This window comes from Tamandua tetradactyla, chromosome 17, assembly GCF_023851605.1.
Source record: "Tamandua tetradactyla isolate mTamTet1 chromosome 17, mTamTet1.pri, whole genome shotgun sequence".
NCBI classification, from domain to species: domain Eukaryota; kingdom Metazoa; phylum Chordata; class Mammalia; order Pilosa; family Myrmecophagidae; genus Tamandua; species Tamandua tetradactyla.
The window spans coordinates 67,035,579-67,060,502 of NC_135343.1; the positions used below are offsets into that span (position 1 = coordinate 67,035,579).

General features: G+C 53.2%; 1 long non-coding RNA gene across 5 annotated transcripts in view; it reads right to left on the reverse strand.

The window, feature by feature from the left end:
• The window catches only part of LOC143661355 (uncharacterized), a 62,033-nt gene that overhangs the window by 24,443 nt on the left and 12,666 nt on the right, over positions 1 to 24,924 (reverse strand). For 2 of the 5 annotated variants that reach the window (XR_013164529.1, XR_013164527.1), the window contains exons 3-5: positions 22,461 to 22,547; positions 7,381 to 7,607; positions 1,671 to 1,872 (exon numbers count right to left, since the gene is read on the reverse strand). This is a non-coding gene — a long non-coding RNA (uncharacterized LOC143661355). Of the gene's footprint in view, positions 1 to 1,670; positions 1,873 to 7,380; positions 7,608 to 22,174; positions 22,712 to 24,924 lie in introns of those variants that run through there. The other 3 variants (XR_013164528.1, XR_013164526.1, XR_013164525.1) reach the window with 3 other exon arrangements.

The window sequence follows — 24,924 nt, forward strand, 5'->3', positions numbered from 1 at the left end:
AAAGATGCAAACTCATAAAAATTTAAGAAGACACCAGAAGGAAAAATCTATGTGACCTTAGGTTTGTTAATGAGTTTTTATGTATAATACATAAAGAGAATCATGAAATGAAAAAGTGGTCATGGGATTTCATTAAAATTTTTAAAATTCTACTCTAGTGGAAGGCAGCGCTAAGAGTAGAATGTTTGCACTGGAAATAGGATGAGGTCACTTCAGATAAGTGTGGCCCAGGATGGGTCTTAATCCTATTACCAAGGGCTATATAGGGAAGGTCACAGGAAGAGTAAGCCCTAGGGAACAGCCAGGAGCTGGGACTCAAAAGAACTCAGAAGAGAAAGGAAAACCCACCACGTGCATTACCAGGTGTAATGGCAGGTTCTCGTGTCAACTTGGCCAGGTGATGACACCTAGGGATTAGGTCAGGCAAGCACTGGCCTAACCATTACTGCAAGGTCATTTCATGGCTGACTGATAAATGAGAAGGCTGGTTTATTAAGGCATCAGTCAGTTGACTGCAGCTGTGGCTGATTACACATATGATAAACTAAGAGCATGTCTCCCACAAAGGAGAAAATTCGATCAGTTAGATGTGATCCAATCAGTTGAGAAACTTTAAGGAGTAGTAGGATTTTCACTTCTTCAGCCAGCAAGTCCCTACTGTGCACTTCATCAAGACCCTTCCTCAGAGTTGGAGCCTGCAGCCTGCCCTATGGTTTTAGGGCTCTCTCATTCCCATAGGTGTGTGAGATACGTCTACAAATCTCAAATTTGTAGCTATCTCCTGTTGGTTTTGCTTCTCTGGAGAACCCTGACTACTACACCAGGTGACCAAGGAGCCCAGGATCCTGAACCACAGCAGCCAGCCCTGAGCACCACAGTCTTCTCTGAAAAAGCATCACCTTAGTAAAGCCTTCATTTGGACTTCTCCAGGCCTCAAAACTACAAGCCAATAAACATTTGTATCAACTAGCTCATAGCATGGTCTGTGCATTAGAATGAGTACATGAAAACACCACTTCTTTTGTCACTCCATGCTTCATTTTAAATATTTTTTCTGGCCTCTCTGTAGTTCATTAAGTCTACCTTTAGCTCCACCAGTTTCTAGCCAGTGCCTTGGGCCAGCACACAATGTCAGAAAAGCCTCATTTACAAAATGGAGTCTTTATCTCGAATCCTCCCTCCAGGAAGGTCTAAATGCAATAATAAATACAAAACGCAACGTTAAATTCGATCTACTCAATAAATACAGTCCTACACTATTCCTCATATTTGGTTAGTCCCGAATCTCAACTTCTAGCAAAAACCTGTCTTCTAAGCTTTAAAACCCACAAATTACTGACTACCCAATCAAAGCCATCCCTAAATCAACACATCCAAAACCGAACATTCCCTCCACTACTTCCACCCTGGTTCACACCTACTTCCTTACTCTGGTCCCTTTCTCAGCATTGTCGGGGCAGAGTGGTGCTGAAGGCAAGTTCTGGGGTGAGGGCACCAAGTTCAAGTCCCTCACCTGCCTCCTCCTGGCTAGAAGACTTTGTTTCTGCTTGCCAATGCTGCCAGAATGCAACACAGCAGAAATGACTTTTATAAATCGGATTTATTAAGTTACAAGTTCACAGTTCTAAGGCCATAAAAATGTCCAAACTAAGGCACTCAGAGGTTTATACCTTGACTCAAAATGGCTGCATCCTCTTCTGGCTTCTGGTTTCAAATGGTGCTCTCAGCCCCTGGAGATCCTTCTGGTTCTGGCCTGCTCAGTATCTCATGGGAAGGCACGTGGCAATGTCGGCTGGGCTCTGCATCTCCAAATGTCTGTGTCCATGTTGGCTCTCCAAATATCTGCATCTGCTTCTTACAGCATGCTTCTCCCTAAAGGACTCCAGGTAAACTAGTCAAGACCCACCTTGAATGGGAAGGGTCATATCTCCAAAGAAGACTACACCCACGATTGGGTGTGTCACATCTCCGTGGAAACAACCTAATCAAAAGATCCCACCCTACAATACTGAATCAGGATTAAAGAACATGGCTGCCCCCACAAGACTGGATCAATCTTTAAGAGAACATGGCTATTTAGGGGTAAATAACAATTTTAAAATGAACACAGACCTCAGCCAAGTCACGTAACCTCTGTACATCCCAGTTTTGCCATCTGTCAAATCGGCAAGACAACACTACCATCCACTCCACCAAACTGTTTTTGAGTTCTAAATGGGATATAGGTAAAGCAGGTAGGAGAGTACCTTAAGAGTCATTCCAATTAGACAATGTTATTGTCTAATTACTTCCTCTCAGAGCTGGGACCCTTACCATGCTGGAAAAAGAACAGAATGTGGCTGCAAGTGTGTTCTTGGCTGATGTTAAAATTGAAACGGCCATGGCTGGGAGGGGTGTGCCAGTCAAGTATGGTTTTCTACTTCCAATGTGCCATGGAGGCAGAAGCTGCCTTGAAATCACTCCCCAGGTGTGTCTCCATAGCCCCTCAGGGCCAGGGCCAGGGCCAGGTCCCTCCAGTCCCAACAGAAAGGAGAGGCCCATCACAGAGGTGACCCCTGCACCTCTTATCTTGGGGACAGCCAGCCACTTCAGGCTTATCATCTGAAAGACCTTTTCTTCCCTACCTCTCTTCTGAGGCCAAATCACGAAGAGTCCCTATAGGAGAAGATTTCCAAAGAAAGCCATCTCCCCTTCATGGCCTTGTTGCAAAGTAGACCTTACTGACAAAGGTCAGGGAGAAATGACATCCATCCGGCCAACCCCTATGTTGGCTTGGTTCCTGCCACCCAGGCGCTGCTAACCACATGAGTAGCGATTATTTCCCAGTAAAAAAGTCACTGCCAAGAAATCAGTGTTTCCGAAGACCAAGAAGTAGCAAAGAATTGCATAGGTGGGGGGCAGGGTTACAAAACAGGCTGGAGAAGGAGACAGGAAGAGACAGGTTCGATGAGAAAGCAAGTAGGGTAGGAGCAGTTTCAGAGCAAGGCCGAGAACATGTGTGGATGCCCACTGGAAGGGGGCTTGGCCCTCGGGGGTGGGGGTGGGCATGGCATTTCATGCAAAGTTGGTCACACAGGAAGGGAAAATGTTTCCAGAAAGGGGAGATAGGATCACAAATAAATCCTCATGACAGAAAACAAGACGTTTAGCTGCATCTACTAAATGACATCAAAACCAACACAAACCAAAACCCCCACGTGTTACTCCAGTCACACAGTTCTAAAATTCAATTCCAGAACCACATTTCATTTTTACTACTAAAGAGAATGAATGGGTAGGTGACCATTTTGTTCTGTTTTTACAGACCGTAGCAGTGTTGCTCTGTGGACCTTGCTCTCTGCACCATGGGGAGACCCTCAACCCCTCGGCCGCCCTCACACTGCTCTGCAGACCTCAGGGAAGGTGCGGAAAGCACTCGGCACCATTCTCGCTGTTCCCTTAAAGAAGCACCAGACTAAACAGGGGAGAGTCCCTATGGCTGCTCCCAGATAAAAATCACCATGTGTCACAATGTGCAGAACCCCAGCCCTGCCCTGGAAAAGGGGCTTGTAGGTACGTGCCAAGGGAAGAACAGGGCTGCCCCCAAGATGAGACGGTTCACAGGAAATTTCCACTCTTAGGAAGGCATCACTTCACGAGAGGCTTTGATAAAAACTGAACAGACTCGTCATGAATAAAGCAGAGGTGGAGAGTTGGGGTCAAGGGCCCAAACTACACAAGGCTGGTCGGGCCTGCAGGTCCTGTCTTTCCCCACCAAGGGACCTCTGAAGTAGAAGTGGCTTTTGTAAGAAGCATGGTGCAACCTCTTCAGCTTGCTGGAAAGACCTCGGCTAACCGTCCTCAGTGGGCCAGCCCTGCATGGCTCAAAAGGGGGGCTTTCACTTGTCCAGCAACACCAGAGGGCACCCATACAACCCCTGGAGACTTTGCTTCCTGCATCGCAGCTCCCAATATCTTGCTATCTGGGCAGTGAGGAACGAGGGGGCCCCAAGCCTCTGAGGACAGGTCACCCCCGCTGGGTCCAGGGAAGCACATCTGGGCACGCCCCTGCATCGCCCAGAAGGAGGCCCCGCCCCACTCTGGCATCCTCCTCTCATCTGGATTGGCCCTGCCCATTTTAACCTCCACAATTTCTCCCAGGACGGCGGGGATGCCTCACTAGAATAGACCCTTGAGAAGGCAGCAGATGGGAGGCGACTGGCTCTCCACTCTGTTCGTGGAGTTCTGAGTGATCTTTTTTGCGACTTTTGACTGTTTGAGGCCTAAAGAGGGGCACAAGGGCACTCATGGTAGACCCTGAGTGCGAAGGACAAAGAGGTCACACAAGCTCAAGCTGGGAACACCCACAGGTGAGCGAACCTGCTTGGCTGGACAAATAGATGTTCCAACCAAACAGCAGGCCATGAGAAGTGGGTGAGACTTTCAGAACCCACACCTGTGACCTCTGACATTTGTCCTGCCATGCTGCCCATTCCTCACTGAGCTGGAGGGCAGGCATGCCACCCAATGTGCACCTAAGCAGGGGCAGGACCCTCGGCAGTCAGCGGCACAGGGATGGTGGGTAGGCACCTCACAGCCGCCATTTGGCTGGGCTATGGTTTGCATCTCTGGCTGTGCCCACCCCTATGGCAGGAGTGGCATTTGCTGTGGTGCCCTTTGCCTGGAAGCACAGCCCTTCCATCTCCTAGGACCGTTGCTCTTTAGCTTCTAGAAGCAGCACCCAGGGTGCTTGGCTTCTGGGACCACTGGACAGGGCCAACCAAGGGCCTAAGTGAGCTTCTCCTCCTTGCTCGGGGGTGGGGGAGTCTGGCACTCAGACACAACACAGCTCTGTGGGGAACATGTGCCCTGTGTGAGATGCATGTCAAGGGAAAGACACAGAAACAGAGTGTTTACTGCTAAGAATGACAAAACCAAGAAGGCAGCCTGCAGCGTGGGGAAGGCATGCGCCTCTGTCAAGTTTTCTCCTTTCACCTGCGAAAGGTCTACGTGGTAAATGAAAGGGCTGCTGCACCCTCCACTGAAAACACAGCCTCCCGGTCTACAGCCACCAGCAGCTTTCAAAGCTACATGTCTGCTCATCTCTGGCAGCACCTACTTGGAATGGGAGCCCCAGAGGTGCCCAGGGAGGCCTTCGCTGTGGGCAGGGAGTCAGAGCCCCAGGATGGACATGCCCAGCCGAGCAGCCACTGGCCCTGCCCTCCTGGACCTGGCTGAACAGAGCACCCCTGGAGCACAGTAAAGGGAGCCTCGGCGGGGGTGTGGGGGTGCTGGGTGGGGCAAGGAGGTGCCTGGTGGGGCGGGACAGGGGCTGTGGACGGCTGTGCCTACATCCTACACGCTGCGGCTCATTGTTGTGCCACGGGACAAGGTTGAGCTGATGCCATGGATGCGATGGGAAGGCCCACCCAGGCCTGTCCAGGGTCATAGACCAGGAGCGGTCCAGGAGGGTGAGGAAGAGGTCACGGGACAGTGCCACTCAGCAACTGCAGCATCTTGTGATGCAGCCACAGGATGCCAGAGACCCCGGGCCCAGGGGTCCTGCTTGCCCGTGGCCCCCAAGGAGCAGGCCCAGTCCCGGCCCTGCCTCCCTCCGCACACCCATATCCAGGAACAGTAACAATGAGGAGGCATACAACCTGGCTGTGGGGGCACCAGGGCCCAAGCACCCCGAGACCTCTGTTGGGTCCCCCAGATGCCTCATCATTTGTGGAGCAATGGCGGGTTCAGGAGAAAGGAGCCCATTGTCTCAGGGCCCCACAAAGGGGAAGAGGAGCTCACGCACACTTTTGGGTGAGCAGGTCAGAACAGTCGACTGACGGCCCAAGCTTCTGACATCTACAGAGCTTTCCAGAAAAGCAAACCAGGGGCTGAGAATGCCTTTATCTCTTCAAGAACAGGGTCTTCTCACCACCTGCCTCCCTCCAATTTGGGGAGCAAAAGCACAAGTTTTAGTAGTTCAAAGAAATCAAAATGAAAGACAAAACCCATGTGGCCCCCACACATACACACTGTGCGAACAGCTGTCAAGGGAAACATGTGAGCACCTTCTTATGGAGCTGCTAAGGGAAGTGACTCTTTTTCTAAACTCAAGACACTTTAAAAGCAAGTGACCCCATGCACCCATCTCCCTCGACACAGGATCTCCCAATTGAGGGCAGGTCACACCCCAGCACGCAGAGCCCACAGGCAGCAGGTGCCGTGGAGTCTCGGGGCACAGGATGCACGTTCCCTGGCAGGTGCCCCTCCCCACACTGGACGCGGCCATTGCTCCAAACAGAAGAGGGCTGCCCCCACTGGATCGCATAAGTTGAAAGTGAAAGAATCTTCAAATGAAGAAACAGAAGTAGTGCCTGGCCTTGGGGTCAGGAAGAGCTCCGGGAGCCGTAATGGTCCTTGGTCGGTGTGACTGAATGGAGCCCCAGAGTTGACCGTGAGGGGAGGAGGGCAGCATGGGCAGCCTTCCCCAGGACCTGGACTGATCAGCTGCTGCTATGAGGTGCCATGTGGCCGGAACGGCTGCCTGGGCTCACGCTCACAATTCAGAAGCGTCTATTTTAGGACATCCACATGCTAGAAAATGGAGAGGTGGCAGCTCTGACATGAGGCCAGTGGCCATGGCTCGGCCTGGACATTCCTGGTACTCGAGCGCAGCCAGAGCCTGCAGCCCAGCCCTGGGGGGAAGGGAGCCATGCGCACCCCATGCTCAGACCAGGGACAGGCCTGGTGCTCAGAGCACGCAGGCAGAACTGTCACCTCTAGGGCCGCCACAGACACGGCATGAATTAAACAACTGAGTTTAAACATGCAGAGGTTTCCTTCTCAGGCTGACAAAGAGGAACAGGTACCATTGTAAGGAAAGCACTTGGATCTTAAGCAAACTTCTACCCAGGACTGGGAGCATCTGACTGACACACTGAAGGGATAAGTGAAGGTGGCCAAAGCGCAGACAAGGCACCCTGTAGTGCAGTGCCAGTCCCGGCTGTGGCATGAGCCTCACTGCTGTGTGCAAACCTGACCTTGGGGATGCAGGGCTGGTGGGTGGCTCTGCAGGTGCATTCACCAATTTTTTATGCCTGTCCCTCTAAATGTGACCCTGCTCTGAGCCTCCACCCTCAGACAACTTCACAATGCAAAACAAGGAGGGCCCCGATAGTGAGAAATCATTATCGATTTCTAGTGATTTCGATTCACTAGCAATAGTGAGATAGTGAGCAAAGCCTGAGGGATGGACAGAGGGTAGTGGGGCCCAGGCCTGGTTGCGCCACATGGGGGCCGAGAGCAGATGTGTGCGGGAACCAATTCCTGAACTCAAAGGAAAAGCCGGCAAAAGAAATGGGCCTGAAAATTGCCATACGCAGTGGTTCAGAATCAAAGCACCTGGAGGTGGCACGCCCGTCAGGGATGTATCTCAGCAGAGGATCCACGTGGTACTAGGAAGTCCCAGCACCCTCCTGTCCACGCGCCTCCATGCACAGCTGAAATCCGACTCAGAAGCTGAGGATCTCACGGCTGCTTACAAAATGGCTCTGTCCATCGGCCTGAGTCCATCATGGCTGACGGCTTTGCTCATTTATAGAAACCTGTGCCACTATCAGCAAGGTGTCCTGAAAAGGAGGGGAAAAAAATAAGTGCAAATCCATGCCAGGAAACCTGCAAGGTGTGTGTGGGGCTCTCACCATGCACGTGCTAGACTGAAGGGAGAGGATCCACACAGGGGCTCCCCAGAGAGCAAAAGGCACAGGCCTCTGATAGCCAGAGCCATTGGGACGAAGGCTGCCCAAGGCCCCCAGTGTAAGCATACAGGATGGGCCCCTGCACCCTGCCTGCCTGTGCCCCCAGCTTATAGGCAGTTCCTGGCTGCTTGCAGAACAAGGTGGGTGACTGGGAAGCCCGTGTCAACCATCTCCCACCCTCCTGAAAGCTGCCTGGCCTCTCCACACGAATGACCTGCTGTGCAGGGTTCAGTGGGTCATCTAACCACAGCCACAGCTCGGGGCCTCAACCCATCTTCTCCTAGCCTGGCCGGCATTCACCCTGCTCTACTCTGGCCCATGTGAGCCGGCTTCCCCTTAGCACACATGCTCTCACTGTTACTCAGTCTTGAAATGGGCTGCTCATGTGGCTAACAGGCCTTAGTTTAATCACATCAGCTAGTAGATTAAAATGAGCACCCAAGAACCCAGTCACCGATGCTTATTCTGGGTATAGTGCCTCTGGGAGCAGATCCGGAGTCCTGGCACTGTGCTGGGAGAGGGACCGCATGGAGGTGGATGGCACTGTGTCAGCCCAACAGAGACTGCATCTTCCCAAAGGGGACTGCGCAGAGGTGGACGCTGCTGCATTCCCGACTTAGATCTGAAATCCTGAGGTTTCCTGGCTCTGCTCTCCTCCCCAGGACACTGCTACAATATCAAAGAAATCTGATGTTCATGCTGTAAATGCTGGGACCTGAGCTTTAGAAAATGCAAGATGGCTTTTCTGAAACACCGACCACAGGCCCACTAGGTAGAAACTCAGCTCTGATCTTAGAATACTATAATGTTTGAATAACTCTAGCCATAAAAGTGCCTAAAAATAAAAACGTGTACAACTGAAAGCGCCATATAACACTTCTCACGCAGCAGTGATTAAAGAGATGATTCGAAAGGATTTTGAAAAGATGTTTTTTAAAGAAAGGCCTGAGTCCTTTTCAAGAGTTTTCCTTAAAACCAGTTACTGGAAAATTACCTTTCAAATTAAGTTTTTTCAAAGGACTCTAGAAAATAGAATTCACTCTAGAGAACAAAGATGTTGATGTGTGCTGTGAATACTTCTCCAGTAATGTTCACTATAGATCTAAATCTGTATTCCATATAGAATACTATCAAATCAACATAATGATCTTACTGTAGAAGTATTAGCTGAAACAGCTGTTCCTGTACTGGATTTGTTCGTCTATGCTGGACTCACAGGTTGTGCTGCCCAGAACTGCCTCCAGGAACTAAGAAGCATGCCTCAGGAACGCCGAGTCCCACTGATCCATCAGAGAACACAGCAGTGCGCTGAGAAGCTGCCACCCCAGAGCACGAAAAATCCAAACAACAAACTCCGCCCCATGGACCTCCGGCACTCAGACTTGATCTGAGTCTTGGGAGCACAGGCCCCAAGCGGGCATCGTCCCTAGTAACCACCATCCACAGATGTCCCTGCAGACACATTCATGCAGCAGACTGCAGGTACCAATGGCAGGCCCCCATTCTGGCAGCTCTGAAACAGGGCTCCGGTGGTGGGTCTGCGGGACAGCTACCCGCGGACGGTGCCACACTGGACCCTCCATCAGCCCCAGTGCAGGGGTGGGCACCAGGAGGTTGTGCTGGCCGTGAGATGTGCGTGGCAGTGGTGGCCCCCTGGCGCCATGATTCATGAGCTCCCCACAGGTGTGGGACGAGACATGGACACCCAAGGAGATGGCTGCAGAGATGCTGCAGCCAAGAACAGCCAGCGCAGTCCAACCCTGCCATCTGCCATGCTGTTTCGGATGGAACTGGCATGGTGGCATGGAATGGTCAGGGTCCCTGCGCTCCCGTGGCCTGGCCTTCTGCATCCTTCCCCATCACATGGAAGTGCCCGTGCAGGTGCTGCATCAGGCAAGTTCGCTCTGAGGCCCCAGGCCACCCCCCGGTGGAGCAGGTGGGGGGCATGGGAGAAGGGGGTGTGGCAGTGGCAAGAGGAAAGCCAGGATGGAGATGGTTTTCACAGACCAGCTGGGGTCGCGACCCAGCAATGTGCATCCTCACAGCTCTGCGAAGCTGACGCTGCAGCTGGCACCTAGCTGGTGAAATGAAGGTCCGGCATAGCTGGTGACTCCCAGACCCGAAGATCAGCACACCCTCTGCAGCACCAACTCAAGGGAAGGTGCCTCATTGGGGCTGGGGGTGAGGGCAGAGGCCACATGGGGTCTTCCCAAAGGGACACAGGGAGCCTGGCCCCAGCTGCACACGCAAGCACCAAAGCAGAGTCAGATCCAACACCTTTACCCAACCAGGATTGTTCCAAAGATGCAAACCCACCGTGAGGATTTTGTGTGGGTTTCAGGGTAGGGAGGATGGATAGACGTAGGAAAGGAGGGTCACTAACAGACACTAACCAAAAGAACCAAGAGATGGGATGGGGCCCTTTCTGGGTTTCCACTGGATATCACCCAAGGCTTGCAGGAGGGAGGCTGGAATGAACTGCCCTCAGTTAGCCATCTACCTGGTGCTCCTCTCATGGACTCGGACCTGCTCTCCCTCAGAGCCCTTTCTGGTATGCCTCAGGCCCTGAAGAAGGGAAACCTACTTGTGGCTGCTGAGAAGGGTCCCGAATCTGGGTCTGAAACAGCCTGCGTCAGCACAAGCAGGCCTGGGGGACAAGGGTCAGCTGTCCCTGAGCCTGAGGGGTAAGGATGCACAGTCCATGGAAAGCGCCGTTATGAGGGGCTGGTTATGTCAGCACCCAGGAGGCCTGCCCCCTCCTTGTCTCTCATTGTCAACTGCTCATCTAGAAAAACAACAGGAAATAAAGGTCCTTCCATCTCATGTCGAGGCTGGTCTGTGCCCCAGCCCTGAAAAGATGAACATGGGGACAATAGAGCGGTGAGGGCAGGCAGGCACCATGTGCCTGGGGCACCCGAGGACAGCCTGGCCTGTCCCACCATGGAGGACTCCATGGAATGTTGTAAAAGAGAGCCCTGGCTCCCCCTCGGAGCATGCTGTCCAGGCATCTGGCTGGATCCTGTGCCATCCGTGCTTTTCCTTTAGCCTGGGCCCGCTCGATGGCCTTCACGAGGACACCACCCGGTCCCCCCGGCCATCCTGCCCAGTCCCAGGCTGGTGGGAGGAACAGGCCCTCCCAGCACATGCGACTTCCAAGGCACAGCCTCAGGTTCTGAAGCTCAGTGCAGGCAGAGGCCAGCATCCCCGGGACGGCTGCTCAGCACAGCCCCAGGATCCGCTCCATGCCCACCACCCACAAGCTTAGGCCACCCTAAGGCACAGAGGGAGCAATTCAAAATCAAGGATGAACTGCTAAAACATACAGAAAAAGGCATTAAGATTAGTGAACATCACGCAGATGCTCAATGAGGAGTAGATCAAAACCTCCGGTTTCTGGAACAAGTCCCACGACAGATGAGGGAAAAAAATCCAGAAACCTTTAGGATTCCATTTTGATAAAAATGGAATCATTATTTTTACACAAAGCCAGCAGCAGCTGGAAACACTGGCTAATGCTTATAAAGTGAACTGAACTGCCTGGAAGAAAAACCCTTTAAATCTACAATTCTAAATTGTCATTATCATTAAACATATAATACAATGATTTATGTGTGTTCAGTGTCACCGGCCTACAGAGAAATAAACCAATTAGAGCAGCGTGTTAAGAAAACAGGTAATTAAAAAATAAAAGACAAGCTAAAAACTCTGTTGTTTTCTAACCGAAGATTCTTAAAAACCAAGCAAACAAGGATGTTGTGTGGCGAATGCGTCCCAAGGACCGACGCTCCAGCACCCCTGACCTGCAGGCTTCAGGACAAAACGGTCTGGGGCAGGAGCTCAGACAGGACAGGGGGCCCTGCCCACTGCAGAGAGGCTGCAGTTGGGAGGAGGCTGCCCCAGCAAGTGCGGCCTGGCTGAGGTCCAGACAGGAGGCCACCCACCAGGCCCCAATTTAAAATGAAACCCTCAGATCTGGGTAATCTTCCTCCCTCCCTGTTGCCCTTCCTCTATGTCTGTTGGTCCTCTACCATGGGACACCACCACGCTCCCCTGCCCCTGCTGACACCCTCCCCCGCCCCTGCTGACACCCTCCCCCGGGGCACCACTACCCTGTCCCTGTTGACCCCTCCCCCAGGACACCACCCTCCCCTGTCCCTGCTAACCCCCAATCTTGGGGTGCCGCCCTCTCTGCCACATCCCAGCTGCCCATTTCTTCCTAGGATCCAGCCCTGACGTATGGGGCCTGTCTCCTGATAGGCATGGTCTGCGCTTAGTATGTACATGTCAGCACCTGGCAACTGGTTTGAAAAGGCAGCCACCAGCTCCCCAAATTGCATCCAGAACGGGAACTGTCAGGCAGGACCGGGCAGCAGATGAGTAGAGGATGGGACGGGGGGAGACGGCAAACCTGGCACCACCGTCACTCCCTGTCACCTGACCACAGCTGAGCACCCCAGCTACCAGTTGTCAGCACTCAAGGCATTAAGGACACCCATGGGAGTGCATCAGCAGGCGGCACCCAGAGCCCAGGTGGACACCCATCCAGGGGTGCTGCATCCTCTCAGGCAGAGCAGGAGCATCATGTTTAATTTCTGTACATTTTAACTACAGCCCACACGGTGCCAAATCTGACCTGTGCACTGCCATCACAGGGCCGCATGGAAGGAGGCACACCTGTCCGTGTGCATCGTAACAGTGACCCATGCTGATTCTGTGGGGAAGGGCCTGCTGGGGGGCATGGGACAACCTTCACTGGACACAACCATGCACCCAAGGCTTCCCGAGGCATCCGGTTTCCAGGGTGGTACTGGTCTGTGATCTCCAGGACACTACTGGGTGCCTGGCACTGGACAGAGCACCCGGGGCAAGGGACATGGGGTGCCGTGAAGACCCGAACCTCAGTGCCCTGCCAGGCATGGCCCCCAGGACCGCAGCCCCTGGAGCATACCATGGGAACCCCCATTATTCTGTGAGGACAGCCAAGGCCAGTGACCCGACAGCAAGGTGGCAGGAAAGATCTGCTGGACAAACGATGAATAGACGTCAGAATTTAGGAACAGCAAGTTTTGATGGTGAAAGCAGACCTGGAATAGTGAAGCCTTCTGCACGCCTCCTTGGAAAGAGAGACGCCCCTGGCTCACATCTGCTGAGCAGGCACCAGCAACCTGTGGGCACTGACCCGCTCTACACATCAAGATTTTTCTAAATACACTCTAGTTCTGAACAATTCTTAATCACAAAAAACAAAGAGGCTGACATACAAAATATATCTAACTAAGGGGAGGCAGGTGGTCTGGGAGGACTGACGCCACAGTGGCTGCAGCCCATACCTGTCCGAGGGGCAGAGGCAGTTGGAGGGTCAGAACTCCGGCTCAAATTCCATCGGAGTCCCTGGAGGGCCTACCCCAGGTTATGAGTCCACAGGAACAGGTGGGGCCCGGAAATCCATAGGCCCAGCAAGGTCCCAAGTGCTGCTGGTCTGGGCAGCCACCACCCCTGAGTACCCACCTGCCCCCAAGTACCCAACCTCGGAGGACCCAGCCCCAAGGACACAGCCACGAGGACCCACCCCCTGAGGACCCGGACCCCAGGACTCACCCCGAGGACCCACTCCCTGGGGACCCACCCTCAAGGAACTGCCCCCAAAGACCGACCCTCTGAGGACCCACCCCGGTGAGTCTGCCACCCGGAAGTCTCCTTGGCCCCTTTGTGACCCTCCCCCTGCCACCCCACACCCTCCCCAGAAACCACCCACGTGCTTTCTGTTACTAGGGAGCAGTCTGCCTTTTCACGACTATGACATGGAGTCCAAAGGACATATTGTTTTTCCCTGGCTGCTTCCATGCAGCGCATCATGCTGACATCCATCCATGCCCAGGTAGTATGGGTGCTCTTTCCTGTGTATTGTTGAGCATGTCCCACAGCACAGATGTACCACAGCATCTATCCATTCGCTGCTGAGTATGATCTGAGTAGCTTGCCATGTTTAGCGATTACGAATGAAGCCAAACAATGAATGATGAACAGTTTTGTGCATGTGGGCCTCCATGTCTCTTAGGGAAATACCTGAGAGTGGAATGGCTGGGTCATGGGAGAGGCATATCTTAACGTTCCAAGAGGTTGCTGGATGCTTCTCTGGGTGGGGTTCCACTGCCCATTTCCACCTGTAGCCTGTGAGAGTACCAGTTCCCTTATATTTTTGCCCACACTTGGCATGATCAGTCTTTTCTATTTTACAAATTTTGGAAACTCAGCGGTGTTTAGGGGGAAATTGCAGCCTTGACTGCACTTCCCAAATGACAAGTGAGGCCGAGCATCTCGCACACACGGTTTGCCCCTCTGAATCCTGGGAGAGGGGTCTGTGGGAGGTAGATTCAGGTGTCAACTTGGCCAGGTGAAGATCCCTAGTTATACTGCTGTGGCTGTGAGCCAATGGCATGTGAACTTCATCTGTTCCTGATTACACCTGCACTCCTCCAGGAGGCATGCCTGTTGCAATCAATGTCTGATTTAATTGGCTGGTGCTTAAATGAGAGCGCTCAACATAGTAAAGCCCAAGCACCTCGGCATACCTCATCTCAGCACTTGCAGCTCAGCCCAGGCCTTCAGAGATGCAGAAAGGAAACACCCGAGGAAACTCGTTGGAACCTAGAGGCCTGGAGAAAAAGCCAGCAGAGATCGCCTCGTGTCTTCCCACGTAAGAAAGAACCTCCGTTGAAAGTTAGCTGCCTTTCCTCTGGAGAACTAACAAAATAAATTCCCTTTTATTAAAAGCCAATCCATCCCTGGGGTGTTGCATTTGGAAGCTGGCAAATTAGAACAGGACCCATTCAGACTTTGAACTATCTTTCTTTAACTGAGTGTTGTCTTACTGGGATCTGGCAGTTTGTTACTTGTACAGTGTTTAGGTACAAGTCTTTTCTTCAACATGTTTGCAAATTTTTCTTCCCAGGTTGTGAATTGCTTACTTATTTTTACAAATGCCTTTTGAAGAGCAAATGGGCTCCATTTTGATGAACTCTAATTGAATTTGATCTTGAATTTTACACTCGTTGGTGCTTCAAGTGTAACATTTAAGGAATCTTTGTCAAACCCATGTTTTTAGGATGTAATGATGTAATGAGATAAAATGTTTTCTTGAAGTTTTTCAGTTTTAGCTTACATTTAGGCCTATGGTCAACCTGAGTTCATTTTTTAACATGTTTTGCTGTCAGGGCTGGCCGAGGTTCTGTTTCTGCCTATGGCCATGGAGCTGCTACAGCACCATTTGCTGAGAACTTTGTCCCCTCCCCAGTGAACCTGCTCTGGTGAGTTTCTCAAAAGTCCGTCTGTTTACAGGTTTGCTCCCAGCTCTTGGGGCTGTTCTCTGGCTGCTCACCTGGGCTGCACTGGCCTGGCACTGTCTCACTCAGCTGAGCTCTGTGGCACGTCGTAGTTGGGTAATGGAGGCCTCCAGTTTTGTACTTTCACAAAGTTGTTCAGGCTATTCTAGGTTGTTGATATTTCCTTATAAGTTTCAGAACCAGTTTCTCAGTTTCCACAAATTTTCACAAGGAACCAAGTCAGACTTTGAACGGTTTTGCCCTGAATCTCTAGATCCACATGGGGAGAGCCCATCCAAGGTGTGGACATGGCAGTGTCGGAGCTCATGGCCAGGAGTGTGCAGACCCCACTCCCCCACTTGGCACCCTACCCACCCTGTTGGGCAGTCCACCCACTGCCAGCCTGTGGCAGACAGCTGGAGAGCTCTCTTGCAGGAGCTCACACCTCTGCTTGAGAACTTGTGTAGGGGGCTGTGCCGGTTTAAAAGGGATTATGTCCTCTAGAAAAGCCATTTTTTCATCCTAATCAATCTTGTGGAAGCAACCATTTCTTCTAATCCTTATTCAGTACTATCGTTTGGAAATTTGATTAGGTTATGTCCAGATATGTGACTCACTCAATTCTGGGTTTTAAATTTCATTAGATGGAGATGCATCTCCACCCATTCTATGTGGGACTTAATTAGTCTATAAAGAGGAGACATTTTGGAGAGAGTTCCTTTTGAGAATGAGGAGAGAGCCAAAGAACCACAACAGAAGGATGAGAGAACCACAGAGTCCATCAGCCGGCGACTTTTGGAGGTGAAAAAGGAAAACGCCTTCTGGGAAGCTTCAATAAGCAAGAGGCCTGGAGAGAAAACCAGCAGATGCTGCCATGTTGGCCATGTGCCTGTCCAGCTGAGGGAGAAAGCCTGAATGTTACTGGCTGTGGTAGTTAGGTCCAGGTGTCAACTTGGCCAGGTGATGATGCCTAGCTTTGTTGCTGTGGACATGAGCCAATGGCATGTGAAGCTCATCTGTTGCTGATCACATCTGCAGTCGGCAAGGAGGAGTGTTTGCTGCAATGAATGATGTTTCATTTAATTGGCTGGAAGCTTAAATAAGAGCACTCAATACAAGCGGCTCAGCATACCTCATCACAGCACTCACAGCTCAGCACAGGCCTTTGGAGGTGCAGAAACGAATCACCCCAGGGAAAGCTGTTGGAACCCACTGGCCTGGAAAGAAGGCCAGCAGACATACCTGACCCCCACGCCCTCCCCATGCCTACCTATGGAAGACAGAATCTCAGTTGAAAGTTAGCTGCCTTTCCTCTGAAGAACTATACCCTGCACTCATTCCCTCTGCCCCAGCACCTGCACCCTAGCTCCTTCCCTCTGTCCCAGCACCTGAACCCTGTGTTCCTTCCCTCTGTCCTCAGTACCTGCACTATCCCAGTTCAGGCTGCATGGAGCTGCATGGTGCACTGGGGGTTCAGCCCCAAACTCAGGGCGCCTTAGTAATGAAAAGCATCTCAAAACAAACACGACTGACTGGCATCCCATCATGCTGCTACAAGGTCCTGAACAACCACAAGCACCCACAACTCAGGTCCGCCAGGCTGCCCAGGAGGGTCTGGCACAGGAGCAGACTTTACAGGGCCCACAGTTCCTTGCCAGCTGTCTGCAGAGAGTGGGAGAGTCTTCTGGGCTCAGTCTGCCCTCAAAAGATGTCAGGCCCTCCAGGGAAGGAGGCTTCTTGGCAGTGCCAAAGACATGCCCACCTGCTGGTCAGCAGAGCCAGGGCACTGGCTGTCCCAGGCCAAGCCACCAGCAACACCCCTGGAGGAAGCCGCAGTAGGGACGGCGCGGCCTGGACAGTGGAAGGAGCTGCAACCCTGCAGGTTCTAGCCTGCCTCGGCTCAGCACAAACCCCCTGGGTTCCATGCCTCAGTTCAGCACAAACCCTACTTCCAGCTATGGCATCTGAGGGTTTCTCTGCAGCTGTTCGGCCCTGCCCGGAACAAGGCCTGGAAAAGAGGCCCAATGGACAGCCTGGCTTCAGGGTCACGTCTGACCAATGTCGACGCTTGCAACGGCCCCACGGCCCCTTTCTCCCATTCTCTCGAAATTCCTAGGTCAGACAATCAGGAGAGAACACTTATGACGCTTCCTGGTGTGATGCCATGCTGTTGCAGCCAGAGAAGGTGGCAAGAAATCATACCAAAATAAACTTGCCATTTCTACCTCATTCAGCCACTTGGAAGCCAGGGACCAGGGCAGTCACTGCCATGGCATCCTTCTATCGACGTACCAGCTTCAGGTAGGAGGGATGAGTCTTTTATGCTCCTCTGTGGGCCGCATGGTTTCATGTCTCGGAGGGGGCCAGGCAATCCCCTTGGAAGTCAAAAACTCCACAAACCACTCGCTCAGCGCCAGAGGCCGGGGAAGGACTCAACTGAATCATATCCATGGAGGCGCGCCCATCCAAAGGGCAACAGTAGGAAAGGTCCTCCAGGGGAGGTGCATGCTGAGACCAGAGGTGTGGTGACCCTCGGAAAGCCTGACCCCTGCTGGAGCTGCACTGATGCCAGACCCCAGTACTCCAGGCCAGGTAGGTGCCCATCTCTGTGGCAGGTGTGGACCCAGGTTTCAAGATGGGTGTCTCTGGGGAGCACTCCTCCCTGACCGCAGGGCTTCCCAGGCTCAGCTCACCCCATGGAGAGTCCTCGAATGACCCATGAGGTTGGTTAGGGCTTGGTGTGCGGCACGGCGCGTTCTCAGCAGCCCTCTAGGGCGCAGCAATTTCCTCTCTTTGACTCTCTTCTGGAAACAAAGCTAATGTTCTATGTCCCATGGTCAGAGGATAGAATTGGAAACTCTTAAAAACTCGCTGGTGATTCAATATGGAATCCACACAGAAATGTTCTTGGGGTGCTGATTCACCAAAGTTTGCAGGAGATCCAACACGCTGAACGTTGCAACACAGAAACCAAACGGTGCAGCCCCTGGCCCTGGGCCGACCCACACAGAGGCCACAGCCTTCCTGATGGGTTGTGGTCTCTGGCTCTCCACCAGGATCCTGTGGGACAGTCATCCTCTCGGGCAGCCACAGGAAGGAATCAGGGCCTTGGGCGGCTGGCCGCTGGGCAGAGAGCAATTCCCAACTGGGACACACAGCCTGCCCTCCTCCTGCAAGTCCTCCTCGGCTCCACGAGCCTTCCAGGATGCCTCCCTCCCAGGACAGGCCAATACCAAGCTCAGCACCTGGGGAGCTCACCAGCCCGTGACTTGAGACAGACACCTTGGGCTGCACAGGCCTGGGCTCAGCAAACACAGGCCACCAGGAGGGGAGGGCAGGCAGCAGCAGCAGCTAACGTTTAGATGCCGTCCATACGCAAGAACTATCCACATGCAGTGCTGTCCACACCCGGCGCTGTCCTGAGTAGCCAGCACTGTCCACACCCCACACATCCTGAGAACCCAGCACTGTCCTGAGCACCCAGCACTGTCCACACCCTGTGGTGTCCTGAGCACCCAGCACTGTATACACCCTGTTCTGTCCTGAGCACCCAATGTTGCCCAAACACCACACTGTCCTGAGCACCCAGCACTGTCCTAGCACTTGGCCCTGTCCATACCCGATGATGTCCACACACCACACTGTCCTGAAAACCCAGCACTGTACTGAGCACCCAGCACTGTTCACACCCCGTGCTGTCCTGAGCACCCAGTGCTGTTCAAACAGCATACTCTCCTGAGCACTCAGCACTGTTCTAGCACTTGGCCCTGTCCACACCTGGTGCTGTCCACACCTGGCGCTGTCCTGGGCAGGCCCACCACATGCATGGCCTCACCTAAGCCCACCCAAGCTGTGGCTGACAAAGCACAGTCACAGTGCTGAGCTCAGGGTCTCACCCCGAGGCCTGGCTGCCCTCCACGATCTGATGAGAAGCCACGCAAGGGAAGGTTCCAGTGAGTATCTGGAGGCTGGACTGAACCCAGAGGGGACGACGGCCCCCCGAGGACCCGCTCAGCTCCGCAGACCCAGCGACGCAGGGCACCCTACCACACCCCACTTTCCCACCCCTTGGGCCCCTTCCCTCCTCAAGACCCCCCCCCCCCACCAAAAGATCTTCTTTTCTCCCAAATTGGTCCTCCCAGCCCCTGAGTGCGAAGGACAAAGAGGTCACACAAGCTCAAGCTGGGAACACCCACAGATGAGCAAACCTACTTGGCTGGACAAATAGATGCTCCAACCAGACAGCAGGCCATGAGAAGTGTGAGACTTTCAGAACTCAGGCTTTGACGTCTGACATTTGTCCTGCCATGCTGCCCATTCCTCACTGAGCCGGAGGGCAGGCATGCCACCCAATGTGCACCCAGGCAGGGGCAGGACCCTCGGCAGTCAGCGGCACAGGGATGGTGGGTAGGCACCTCACAGCCGCTATTTGGCTGGGCTATGGTTTGCATCTCTGGCTGTGCCCACCCCTATGGCAGGAGTGGCATTTGCTGTGGGGCCCTTTGCCTGGAAGCACAGCCCTTCAAACAGGCCACCTGGAGGGGAGGGCAGGCAGCAGCAACAGCTAACGTTTAGATGCCGTCCACACGCAAGAACTATCCACATGCAGTGCTGTCCACACCCGGCGCTGTCCTGAGTAGCCAGCACTGTCCACATCCCACACATCCTGAGAACCCAGCACTGTCCTGAGCACCCAGCACTGTCCACACCCTGTGGTGTCCTTAGCACCCAGCACTGTATACACCCTGTGCTGTCCTGAGCACCCAATGTTGCCCAAACACCACACTGTCCTGAGCACCCAGCACTGTCCTAGCACTTGGCCCTGTCCATACCCGATGATGTCCACACACCACACTGTCCTGAAAACCCAGCACTGTACTGAGCACCCAGCACTGTTCACACCCCGTGCTGTCCTGAGCACCCAATGCTGTTCACACAGCATACTCTCCTGAGCACTCAGCACTGTTCTAGCACTTGGCCCTGTCCATACCTGGTGCTGTCCACACCTGGCGCTGTCCTGGGCAGGCCCACCACATGCATGGCCTCACCTAAGCCCACCCAAGCTGTGGCTGACAAAGCACAGTCACAGTGCTGAGCTCAGGGTCTCACCCCGAGGCCTGGCTGCCCTCCACGATCTGATGAGAAGCCACGCAAGGGAAGGTTCCAGTGAGTATCTGGAGGCTGGACTGAACCCAGAGGGGACGGCGGCCCCAGGAGGACCCGCTTAGCTCCGCAGACCCAGCGACGCAGGGCACCCTGCCACACCCCACCTCCCCACCCCTTGGGCCCATTCCCTCCTCAACACCCCCCCACCACCACCAGAAGATCATCTTTTCTCCCAAATTGGTCCTCCCAGCCTCATCTTCCTGAGGCTGAGCTGGCCATGCAGCATGGAGTCCTGTAGGGGAAACCTCCCTCCATGCCAGCTCGTGAGTGCTGCCTCGTTTCCCACCACAGGGTGGCTATGGGTGCTCTCAGGGGCCAGGGCTGATGGGCCTGCTCCCCTCCCCAGCAGCAACCCCTGGCCCCTGCCCAGGGCCGGGACATCCTAGGCTCCCATTTGACCACATGGTCTCAACTAGGCTTTGGTGTACTGTTTGGACGGCTGCAGAAGCCCCCTGAATCCCCAAGTGCCGGGCTTCCCAGGGACATGCAGTTGGCAGGGGCCTGGCGAGTTCACAGGCCAGGGAGCCGAGTGGGGGCCCTGGGCAGGTACCCGCGAGGAAGCAAGACTCGCCCAGTCACTTAAGGTGAGATGACCGGGACTTGGGGCCAGAGGACAGCTTTGGTGCAACCTTCTGGCAAACTAGGGGCCAACAGCATGGAAGGCCTGGCCTTGGGGGGCTCAGGTGAGGGACAGAACCCTCATGTGAGGGTCCCCACCCCTGTTGCCTCTGAAGGGTCAACTTCATTCTGGGAACAGGCCAGGACTCTGACCCCTTTCACATTTGTGACATCATTTACATACAAGACAAATGCATTTCAATTTCCTCTCTCAATTAATGGCCTATTCTTTGAATCAGACTCAGCTAAAAAACATTGCTCCACCACTATTAGTGTTAGAAAAATTCAATTTCCCTCCTCTGACAGCCAGAGGCCAGGGGACTGGGGTAGGTAGGCTGACCACCAGGGCCAGTGCGGCCCAGCCCTCTCGGACGCCCTGGAGTGCAGGATCTACTTCACCACATCCAGCACGAGAGAGGCAGTGCCAGGTTGGCAGGAAAGGGCTGCGTGGCAGAGCAGGGAGCCAGCGGGCTGGCCTGGTGCCATCACCCCAGCAGGGAACAGGCGGAGGGGCGGACTCTTGGATGAGCTCCAGATGAAGAGGTGGAACACCCCTGGGCACTGCTCTGTCCATGCACTCCGACCCCTGTGCACCTCCCACACTCTGCCCGAGGCCAGGGCACTGTGGGTGTGCCTGAGCACCGGGAGCGGTGAGGCCGGACGAGGTGAAGAGGCTGAGTGAGGCTGGGATAGGGCTCCAGGAAGGGTGAGGACAGCTCCTTGCTCTCACTGGCACAGATGTCCCAATTTAACAACACTAGAAACCCTGGCCCACTCCCCACTGGCCCTGCACCCAAGGTGGCACCTCTGTCCCTGTGCACCCTCCAATGGCATGCTTCACCCCACACTGGCCTAGGCACTCGCACCCATTACTGCATCCAGCCCCAGGTGGGGCCATGCTCCTGCCAGTGTTAAGCCTTCTGCTGGGCTTGAGGACGAGCCAATGACACAGACCAGGCCTCGTGGGGAAGACAGATCCCACATGGGTGCTGCACACACTGCAAGGATGGGGGGGCAGGGAGGACAGGTGAGGCAACGGTCCACTGTGAGGGAAGCTGGGGCTTCCCTACAGGCAGGGTGTTGAGACGATCATGATCCCACCCAGCAAAGAGCTTCCAAAATCCTGCTCGAGCGGTTCCTGCTCAGAAGTGCCTCCACCTATCCTGAGCAGAGGATCTGGCCTGTCTGTAGCTGGCCTCCACCAGACTCTACCCCTTGCAAGTGGCCATACACAGCCTTGCAGAAGGTGCCAAACTCCTCTGAAGTTCCAGAGCCACCTATGTGCAGCACTCTGTCCCTCTAGGCTTTCCACCTTCCACCCCACATGGTAGGCTCTGCCCTACACACAGCAGGCATCACCCCATATGACAGACTCCACCCACACAGCAGGCTCCACCACATATGACAGGTCCTTCTACACAGCAGGCTTCTCCCAATGCAGGCTCCACCCCACCATTTAAAGGCTGCAGAGATGCAGCTGGGTCTTCACCTAAAGTGCCATCACATTCTGCGAGGGACAGAGAACTTTCAGACCAAGGCGATGGACTTCACCAGGGAAAGCATGCGCTTCCAGCCACCCATGGCCTCACCCTGGGGTCCCAGGCCAACGAGGGCTTACTGTGAACTGCTCCTGGGACTCGTAATCTCATGCAGGTAGATGCAAGCTGTGCTGAACTCTGTCATCACGTCACTGGACAGGAACTCTCTGGAAGAGAAAAGGTGACTCTTTAATGCAAACCCACCCAGGCACCTCACAGTTCTGCGGGCACAAGGGTGCTGGCTCCAACACTTTCATACCCTGATAACCACGAGGCAGAGGAAGGGATGAGTGAAGGATGCTGACAGCTGGGACAGGAGCCGGCAAGCCTGTGTATGTTCGGGTGCTGGGTGCAAAACCCCCAAGCACCCCACAGGCCCTCAGATGGAAGACCCTGGCAGGAGTGCAGCCATGGCATTCCCTCCCGGTCACCTCACAGCCCCGAGATGGGGGACCCTGCCAGGGGTGCAGCCTGGGTACCTCCTCACGGTGCACATCTGGGCTCCATGTGGACACCAGAGCTCCAGCAGCAGTAGTCACACTCACACTTTCACACTCATAGTCCTGGGGCCATGAGGGAGGGCAGTGAACAAGGTCTTCTCGCCTCCGTGGTTTCTGCTGAAAAATCTACGTATGGTCTTATTGGGCTTCCCTTGTATGTGATGGATTGCTTCTCGCTTGCTGCTTTCAAGAATCTCTCTTTCTCTTTGACCTCTAACATTCTGAATAGTAAGTGTCTTGGAGTACATCTATTTGAATCTATTCTCTTTTGGGTATGCTGCACTTCTTGGATGTATAATTTTCAGTCTTTCATAAGAATTGGGAAATTTTTAGTAATACTTTCCTCCATTAGTTTTTCTCCTCCTTTTCCCTTCTCTTCTCCTTCTGGGACACCCAAAACATGTATATTTGTGTGCTTCATATTGTTGTTCATTTCCTGAGTCTCTGGGAATTAAATTATCCTTTTTCCCCATATTTTCTTGTTCTTGTTGGATTTCAGAGGGTCCGTCCTCCAGTTTAGTAATCCTATGTTCTGCTTCTCGAAATCTACCATTGCAGGGTTCCATTGTTTTTTTTCATTATTTCTTCTATTGTGCCTTTCATTCCCATAAGTTCTGTGACATGTTTTTTCAGACTTTTGATTTCTTCTTTTCGTTCATTCCTTGACGTCTTTATATCCTCCTTCAATTCATTGATTTGGTTTTTGATGAGGTTTTCATTGCCTGTTGATATATTCTGAATTAATGGTTTGGTTTCAACTCCTGTATCTCATTTGAATTGTTGGTTTGTTCCTCTGACTGGGCCATATCTTCAATTTTCCTAGTGTGATTTGTTATTTTTTGCTGGTGTCTAGACATTTAACTACCTTAATCAGTTTATTCTGGAGATTGTTTTCATTTCTTTTATCTAGGGCCTTCTTGCTGGATGAATTTGCTATCTATCTGTTCTCTGACCTTCAGTTCACCTTTTTCTGGACCTCTAGCTTAGGTTTTGTTTAACAGAGGAGAATTTTTCAGTTCTTGTTTTCTTGTTTCTTGCCCTGCCTGTACAGTGCCTTTGCCCCCCACCCTTAGGACAGTCTACTTAGGTATTATAGACCCCAGCTGGATTTTCCCAGACCAAACTGGCCTCCTATCAGGAGGAAAGAGTCACCTGCATTGGTTTTCCCTGAGGGTGAGAACCAGTAGGTTGAAAGACTTTCCTATGAAGTCTCTGGGCACTGTTTTTCTTGTCCTGCACAGTATGTGGCACTTGTCTGCCTGCAGGCCCCACCAGCATAAGATGATGTGGTACCTTTAACTTTGGCAGACTCTCTCTGCTGGGGGCATGGCAGAGATAGAGGAGAGGTTGTAGGCTGGTTTTAATGGCTTCAAATTACCAAGCCCTAGTGTCTGAATTCCTTGAGGGAGGGATTCCACCAGAACTGGGCCTCACCCCTCCCCCGGGGAAGGCACCAGCTCCAGACAAGCTCTCAAAGAAGCTTGTTTATGCTTATGCCTGGGGCAGTTGCAGCCTCGGAAGTCCTGCCACTATATCCAAAGGCAGCCAAGCCTCCATACAAACACAGCCACAAAAACCACTGTTTCTTTTTTTTTTCTTTTTCTGTCAGCCCTGTCCTGTTAGCACCAGGGCAAAAATGAGCCAGCTCTGCTCTGACCAGGTTCACCTGAACTGGGGGCCTATTTTTAGTAGTCAGAATTTGTGAATTAATTCCACACTTGAAGCTAAGATGTGCTCAGCGCCTGCTGCTGGTCAAGTCCCTTTCCTTTCCCCACTGGGAAGCAGCCTGTTGGGGAGGGGCGCTGGCTGCCTTGGCTTGGGGAACTCATGGTTCTGGGGGGGCTCACAGCCAGTCCAGCTGGTCCAGACTGGGGTATGCTGTGTGTCCGGTCACTGACGTGGTCCCAGGAGCTGTTCTGTACTGTTCCTGGTTATTTAGTAGCTGTTCTGAAGGACGAACTAAATCCTGCACCTCACTAAGCCGCCGTCTTGGCTCGTCCTCAATATGTAATATTTTTAAAAAAGGGCTATGATGCTAAGATTC